The 8,620-nt window shown below is 30.0% G+C and overlaps 1 protein-coding gene and 1 long non-coding RNA gene across 6 annotated transcripts in view; one reads left to right on the top strand and one right to left on the bottom strand.

The window, feature by feature from the left end:
• LOC149132704 (uncharacterized) overlaps nucleotides 1–3,650 on the bottom strand; it is a 58,946-nt gene extending 55,296 nt beyond the window's left edge. The window contains exon 1 of one of the 3 annotated variants that reach the window (XR_016244302.1): nucleotides 3,613–3,650. This is a non-coding gene — a long non-coding RNA (uncharacterized LOC149132704). Of the gene's footprint in view, nucleotides 1,787–3,612 lie in introns of those variants that run through there. The other 2 variants (XR_016244303.1, XR_016244301.1) reach the window with 2 other exon arrangements.
• LOC106872380 (protocadherin beta-15) overlaps nucleotides 1–8,620 on the top strand; it is a 348,275-nt gene that overhangs the window by 321,714 nt on the left and 17,941 nt on the right. The window lies entirely within an intron of this gene.

The raw sequence follows: 8,620 nt of genomic DNA, 5'->3' as shown, positions 1-8,620 counted from the left end.
TATTATTATTGAGTGAGAGAGCAGTGCATGCCATCTAAGTGACACTGCGGTAAAAAAATGAATCCCATTATACCCATCATGACTACCCATCTGATAAGGGTACACCAGGCACATGCATCATAACCACATGTGCACGGCATGGTGATCTCATATCAAGATAAACAGTGCATGACCTTGCAGGTGGGGCCCAGTTAGAATTTTCTTTAAGTTGAGTAGCCTATCCTGTTCAAAAGGTCCCTGAATAAGGGTTGTTTTAGGATGTTGAACTAAACACCCAAGTTTCCAGGGATGAATTATACAAATCCCAAAGAATTCCTCTCAACTCATGGTTATGATGCTCCCCCACTACTTTTGCTCATGATCAGAGATGCACATATCATCAGCCACCAAGGGGACATGTTCAACTGGTCAAGGTCAAACAACTGACAAGCAAATCTGTGGTATTGAGCAGAATATTTGCTGTAGCCCATCTTTTATACCAAGACAAAACAATGTACATGATAACACTTCCAATCAATTAAGATCAGAAGTCATGAGAGCCAGTGCTTGGTACTGCATCAGGTTATTATTATTATTATTATTTTGCAAAGGCAGGAATATGTTGGACTGCGTTATCTAATGAGCCTTCCCTTCTTTCTAGCACTAGGATTTGGTTTGAGGGAAATTCCTTAGCTATTTCTAGCAGATCAGTGATGATGGTGAGGCTTAAGCTCATTCAATATGATTATGTTTTTGTTCAGTTTCATAAGAAATCTGTATAGAAAGTGTGAACAGTTTGACAGTATGTTTAGTCCCAAAATATGATGTTGAAGGTGGAGGGAAAGTTGGAAAAATCTTAAAAGAATTGACCAATAGATCATTGGGGAAGAGAGTTTATTGGCAAAAGTACAATTGTGTCAGCAGCAGAACAAAGATGTATCACTGTTAAAAATTATAAATAAGATATAAGAAAGGGTGAATATATTAATATATGTATATCAGATTTAAATATCAATTCTGAATACATTGATATAACTATAAATGTATTGTATTCTAGGAGGAATGCTACAAAATGTATTCAATGTATTCAATATCTGTTTGGCATTGTGGAAACTTGAAATTATAAAGAAAAAGAAACATCTCAGTTTATTAAAAAAGAAATGTATTGTAAAGAATTTCTGTAGACAGAAACTTGGCTGAGTGGTTAAGAAGTTTGTTTTGCAACTAAACAGTTTCAGGTTTAGTTTCACTGTTCCATATCTGGTCTTTTATTGTCTTTTATTTTAGCCCCAGGTAGTCTAAAGACCAATACCTTATGAGTGAAGCAGATAGATGGAAGCAATCTGAATGGCCATTGCATATGTATATGATAGATTCTACCATCAAAAAGATGTGTGGGTGTTCCATGAGAAGATAGAAAATAAACAAAAATCCATCCAATTAGATAGCCAACAACACACTCATTACTATTACTACCATTCATCAACGTTTACAATTCATTCACTTCACCTGATGACTCCTGATGTGAGTCTTCAGGCCACCAAAAGCAATATGATTATGAGCATATGCATGATTTACTAAATTTATCAAATGATATATATATATTCTTTTATTCTTTTACTAGTTTCAGTCATTTGACTGTGGTCATGCTGGAGCACCGCCTTAAAGGGTTTTAGTCAAACAAATCGACCCCAGGACTTATTCTTTGTGAGCCTAGTACTTATTTTATTGGTTTCTTATGCTGAACTGTTAAGTTACGAGAACATAAACACACCAACATCGGTTGTGAAGCAATGGGGGGAGACAAACAAAGACACACACACATAAATATATATACATATACATAAATATATACCATAAATATATACATACATATATATATATATATATATATATATATATATATATATATATATATATATATATATAATAATAATATTAGGGAATAAAAAATTTATTCCAACCTTACAGGCAAAAATCGGTATAATATTATACCGGGTTTCCTAATATATAATATATATGTATATAACTAATTTATAGACAAACCACCACTCTACAACTCAGTCAACTCAGAACCCATCCAAATCCATGCTGTGAGGCATATACCATCACCTGCTAATAACGAAAAAATAGCACGAATAGAACTTTAGAAATATATAAGAAAATAAACAGTTTCTTTAAAAGAAATGGGCTTAAGATTACAATTTATAATGAATATAGCAATGTCAGCTACTTAGATGTAAATTTCAACTTAATAACAGGTATAACCCAACCTTACCATAAAATTAACGAAAACCCGAAATATATTAACGCTAAGAGTAACCATCCACCTTCTATTAAGAAAGCATTAGTAAATAATATAGGGAAAAGAATTTCAGTACTTTCCTCCAACTATGAGATATTCAATAAACATGCACCATATTATAATGAAGCACTTCATAAGGCGGGATATAATCATGATATAAAAATTTCCAACAATTCTAAATATAATTATAATTTAAAAGATAACTTAAATGATGAATACACCTTCTATTATAATAGACACAGTATTTGGAATCACCTAAAGCCAGAGATAGGTAGTAATATGAACAAACAAAAAAACACATAGTAATAATAAGAAGAATAAAATATGGCTAATAATTCCCTATGGGATACAGGTAAAAACTAACATTAAGATATGTATTAATGACAACAAGAAATATAAGGTCACATTTTCTAACAATAAATATTGGAGTTGGTTACTCTACGACTAATAATGTTGGCAATATCATTTCATCCTTTAATAAATTTAAATTAAATAAGTTTTACAATAATAAATTAAGTAATACCTCCATTGGAGTCCAAAATATAATTGATTGTAATTGTAGAGATAGGACTAAATTTAAATTTAACAATAGATGTAACGTTGAGGACGTAGTAAATAAATGTATAGTGATTTTGAAGAATAATAACTGTAGTAATAATGATAACATAAATACTACTTACATTGGATTGACTTCCAATAAAATTAAATCCCAGGTGGCCCAACATATGAATTCTTTTAAGAAGAGAAGTTTAATGAACTCTACGGGCCTTAGTAAATACATTTGGGAACTTAAATAAAAAAGAATAGGGAAATGGGAAATAGTTTGCAAGGCTAAATCATATAGGATAGGGAATAAATTCTGCTTATTATGTACTAACGAATTTAATGAAATATTATTAGCTAATAAAAAATTAACTCCCACGATGAACGTAATATTAAATGTAGACATAAATTAGATTACTTATTTAATAAGTTTTAATAACTAATTTATTCATTTAAACCTAGTATTAGGTACCAACTTATAGTTATGACCAGTATCGTAAAATACATCAAATTAACTTTAGAATACATCTTAATCATCACAATATTATACTAAATTGGAACATATAACTATCTTTACTTTAAGTATTGAACGATAATATGAGCAGTCTTTTACAATGTTTCATAACATTATTTAAGTAATATATAGCTTTCGTATTTGGTATAGTTATTATTCTGCGTAAATCTGAGAGTTTTAAGTATTTTAGTATTATTAATCTTCAATAAACTTTTCATTTTAGGTAGATTTTCGTTATTATTTTAGTTTAGCAATTATAACACGTACTTACCTCTGGTAATGGACGCCATGTTTATCACGTGACTTTTCAGCATTAATTTTCATAGCATTATTTACGTAATATAGAATTTTCGTATGGATATAGTTATTACTCTGCGTTAATTTGCAAGTTTAAATATTTTAGTATTTTTAATCCTCAAGAAACTTTTTATTTTAGGTAGATTTTCTTTTTCGATATTTTCGTTATTATTTTAGAAATTATAATGCACAGGTACTTCTGGGTAATAGACGTCATATTTATCACGTGACCTTTTAGTATAAATTCTATGCTACAGCCATTTTGCTTTAATCTGCATTTACCAGCTGCCAGATAAGTTATGTTTACTTGTATTAATGTTATAAACAATATTGACATCCGACTTTTAGTACAAAAACATTCTGTCTTCTCAAATAAATATCGTTTTTGGTGGTGGTGTTGTCTTTACTGCTGCTATTGTGTAATCTCAGGTCAGCTATGATTGAGCAATTAGATCTGATGGAAAAAATATCAATAGTATCAACCCTGCCTTTTTAGTTGTATCTAATATTACATTAACTACTGTGTCCATATTTTTAAAGACAGTTAAGGTATTATTTGAGGAAGATTTGACTACTATTTCTAAAATTTGAATGATTCCATATTTTGTTTAGTATTGAGACAGAAAGAGCTACTGTCTATTTGTTGGTGAGGCATTGAAATGCATTTAAAGAATTTTCCATTTGAAATTTTTTAAGGAATACCAACTGAAAATGCATTAATCCACAACATTACACAGTAAAATTAAATTACCTTTTCCCTGGATGAACTTTGACCTTTTTAATGGACTCTTCTATCTGTAGTTATACATGTAATTAATTAGTCCTTGACTTTTAAGCTGAACATTAAAATCACAATTAGATTTTTCAGTAAAACACACAAAATTCTAAGTAGATCTCAAATCGAAACTGATGCACTTTAATAAATAAGATGCTAATCAGTGTGAGAAATACAAATCTGTATCCTATTTATTTTTCATTCATTTATGAATTTTAATTATGAATTTATTAGTCAGAAGTTATTAAAAGTCTTAATTTCAACTCTCTTTAATTGTATTTATATTATTCATTTACAAATTCAACTATATTTTCTTATCTTTCCTTTTTAATTTTCTCTTCTTTCTGATTTGTTTTAAATATGTTGGCTAGTTTCTTTGTTCTTTAATTGTATGTTAATGTCAGTGGAACTCATAATAGAATTTTGTTTTTATAGAATTTGATTGAGTACCTAGCATGTTTCTAATTAGATTTTTCACCAATTTCTTTAAGCTTCCCAACACATTTTTTGATGGATGAGTTTTCATGACATTCAATTGGTCATTTCTAACCAGCTTCAACTTCCTCACTGCTATTACCAATTCTGATACAACTGCTACTACTACTACTACTACTAATAATAATAATAATTATTACTATTATTTCATATATTGGTCACAAGTTCTCAGCTTAAATATATATTACAGAACATGCCACACTAAAAGAGGTTACAAAAACATGGGGATGTACACGCGCACACACATACACACACACACACATACATACACGTATATATTTATATGGGTGGTATTAGAGTAAAAATGTAAAAGCATATGTTAGAAGAGATTAAAGATTTAGTACATGTAAAAAAATAATGATAACCAACCTAGGCAGAATAAGGGATACCTGAGCTCCAAAATTAAGACATGACTCATAATTAGTTCAACCTTGAAGTCTACCACATCTCCTTCAGAGTGTTCTAACAGCACTATTTTACCTGTTGTAGTTTTCACCAATGGAATATTATTTTGAGGCTCATCCCCTAATTTTTTCTGCATTGAACATATCAATGTTTTTTTTTTTTTTGCTTTTTGATTGTTCTTCTCCAAATAGCACATAAGTTTTTGACCTTTGTTTACCTCCTCAAACAGTTATACTAGATTCTTGTTTTTCTTCATTTTTTTTCTTTTCTTTTAGATGACTGTAAACATCATACAATGCATGTGATATCTACCACATGCATTGTATGATGCATGTGAGATATCCTTGCGAGATATTTCTAATCTGTTACTTGCTCACCTTTTTCTTAGTCTCTGTCTCCTCATTATAACTGTGAGTTGAAGGTAGGGAACTGGTGTTCAAAGCCTCCATTCAACCTTTCTTCTTCTTCTTCTTCTTCTTCTTCTTCTTCTTCTTCTTCTTCGTCTTCTTCTTCTTCTTATTATTATTATTATTATTATTATTATTATTATTATATGAAAACTCAACTTATTTTGGCAGTTGGGTACTGATACTCCTAAGTACAGCTGTCACTATTGGTATCGTGTCCACTCTCTTCATTGTCCACAGCCTGCATATATCCCATTTCAATTCCTCATAGCTGTTAACAATGTCAGGTTATCGATGTTTACTTTGATGGTCACACCGAATCATTGCATCCCACAGGATTTTGCAATCCTCATTTTTCAGTAACTCCTTCTAGGATTTTTAAAAACCATGTCTTTGATCTTTCTTGGCCATAATTTCCACAAATCTCCCAGTGGATCATTCTTACCATATCCTCCTCCTCATCATCATCATCATCATCTTCATCCTCCCTCTCCTCCTCCTCCTTCTCCTCATTATTATTACTATTATTTAGATTATTATTATTATTATTATTAAGGCAGCAACATAGCATTGCTAGCATGCTGGTCAAAATGCTTAGTGACATTTTGTCTGTCTTTATCTTCTGAGTTCAAAACCTACTGTGGATGACTTTTCTTTTTATCTTTTTAGAGGTTGAGAAAACAATATACCAGTTGAGTGCTAGGGTTGATAATATAAGTACAAATTGAATACTGGGGTTGATGTAACAAACTAGGACCCTACCCCAAATTTTTGGGCCTTAAGCCTATTGTAGAAAGGATTATCATTATTATTGTTATTAAAGAATTATTACTATTGTAGTTGTTGTTGTTGTTATAATCATAAAGAAATCAATATTGTTTTTACAACCACTGCTATGATTATCATCATGCCAAAAATCATTATGAGTTCCTCCTGTGTTGCTACTTCTATCAACTTCATCTTTGTAATGACAATAACCCTTTCTTCCACCTGCATCATCATCATCATCATCATCATCATCATCATCATCATCATCATCAACTACAGCATCATTGTCAAATCCACTGATATTGTTGCTGACATCATCACAATCCCTAACCAATTCTACCACTGTCAGTATGATTATTCTACTGGTCTTCCTCCTATAGCTACCACTCACTCACAATTTCAGTCTAATACCACTTCTGCCTTGGTCATTTTTATTCATTTATTCATTTATTTATTTATTTTTATTATAATTATATTTCCACTGAGCTTTCTTATTTGAAATGATAATCAATTATCTGAAAGGAAATAACAAAAATATAAACATAAACTATCTCATCATCGCTGATGTTAAATGAAGAGATAAAACAAAACCACACAAACAAAGAAAAAAAATATTCGATGAATTAGCATAATGTGAACTATATTAATGATAATCTGAAGTCCCTACCAAGATAGTTGATCATTTAGCTGTTATAAAAATCTCAGGAGACAAAAACACAAGAGATAGCGGAAAACATTTTTGATGCTTTTGTGTGCTAATTTCTCCTATCTGAAGCAATGAAATTGATTCAAAATGATATTTTCAAAGCAATTAGATCTGAGGTGAATTTACCCTGTGTCATAAAATGGCTAAACATTCCAAATATAATCACTTTTTATCTCCCTGATACGAAATGAATTTGAGAAGAAAAAAAAAATTTCGCCATTTTCTTTTTCTTGTCTTTTTTTTGTTTTCTTTTATTTTTCCTTTTTAAATTTTTTTCTTTTTTAGCTTGTCATGGCCATCAATTTATTTTACTGGAGTATAAATTCAAAATTAAGTCATCTTTTCAATATGTCTCATTATTTACTTAAGAGAGCTTAAAAATTAGTACTCCCAATAGGTAATATATTGATTTTTCATTTGATCAAGAATATTGATTTTTTTCTCTTTCTTTTGAGTACTTGTAGTGGTATGTGATAGAGAAAAAGCAAATATCTGTTCAACTTCTTAGGATTAAACTACAAATTTAACGTTCCTCATTCATTTTTAGTTGTGATAGATTTGTTGTTGTCACTTGAAACAAGCCATAGTTAAAAAATATTCCATAAAATGAGTTTGTTCTTTTTTTAGTCTTTTTTTTTTTTTGTATTTAAAGTTTATTTTTATTCCACAAGCATTTTCTGAATATTCTGCGTAACAGTGAATGAAGCCTTAGGTTATCTCTCAGCAAAAATTTAACAGTGCAATTCCAATGAAAATAACCAAAATAAAATAAAATAGAGTAAAATAATAACCCTTGAGATAAGAGTCATTTAGTAAAATCTGTTCAACTCCTGCTCAATGAAATTATATTTTAGTTGCTTCAGTGAACTTTCTAGTAACATGTTAGGAAGGAGGCTGGCTGGATCTCAAGGATTTTGGAGGTGAGGGAAACATTCAATGAAAATTCTTGTTTGAATTTTTTTTTTTTTTCCTTTTTTTTTATATATCTTTTTGGTGAATGAAGCATTGACTACCATACACTATATAGGGAAATAAATTTCAAATGTTTCTGGAAGCTCTTGGTGTATGACATCAGTGGCCTATTCAATTTTTATTAATGATGCATAGTGAGCTAACTTCACAAATTTGAATTTGTTACCACTTTCTACTTTGTTCTTTATTAGTTTCAGCTAGAGGATGTGGCCATACTGGGGCACAGCCATGTTAATATGAATATTTTTTCTTTCATGTTAATCTTTATTGTTATCATTATTATTATTATCAAAATAAAACAAGCTATTATTTACCAAACTTCACTGTATTCGAGAGTGAATCCTCATTCACTTTTAAATACACATTGAGTTATTTGTTTGTTGCTTTCTTTCCATCTTTTCAATACAGATTTCTTTTTTTCTTTTAGAGTTACAAAGATATTATTTTTTAATAT

Source organism: Octopus bimaculoides, chromosome 14 (assembly GCF_046866305.1).
Source record: "Octopus bimaculoides isolate indiv1 chromosome 14, ASM4686630v1, whole genome shotgun sequence".
Lineage (NCBI taxonomy): Eukaryota > Metazoa > Mollusca > Cephalopoda > Octopoda > Octopodidae > Octopus > Octopus bimaculoides.
The sequence above is the reverse complement of the archived record's forward strand: the minus strand, read 5'-3'. Positions and strand labels throughout refer to the sequence as shown.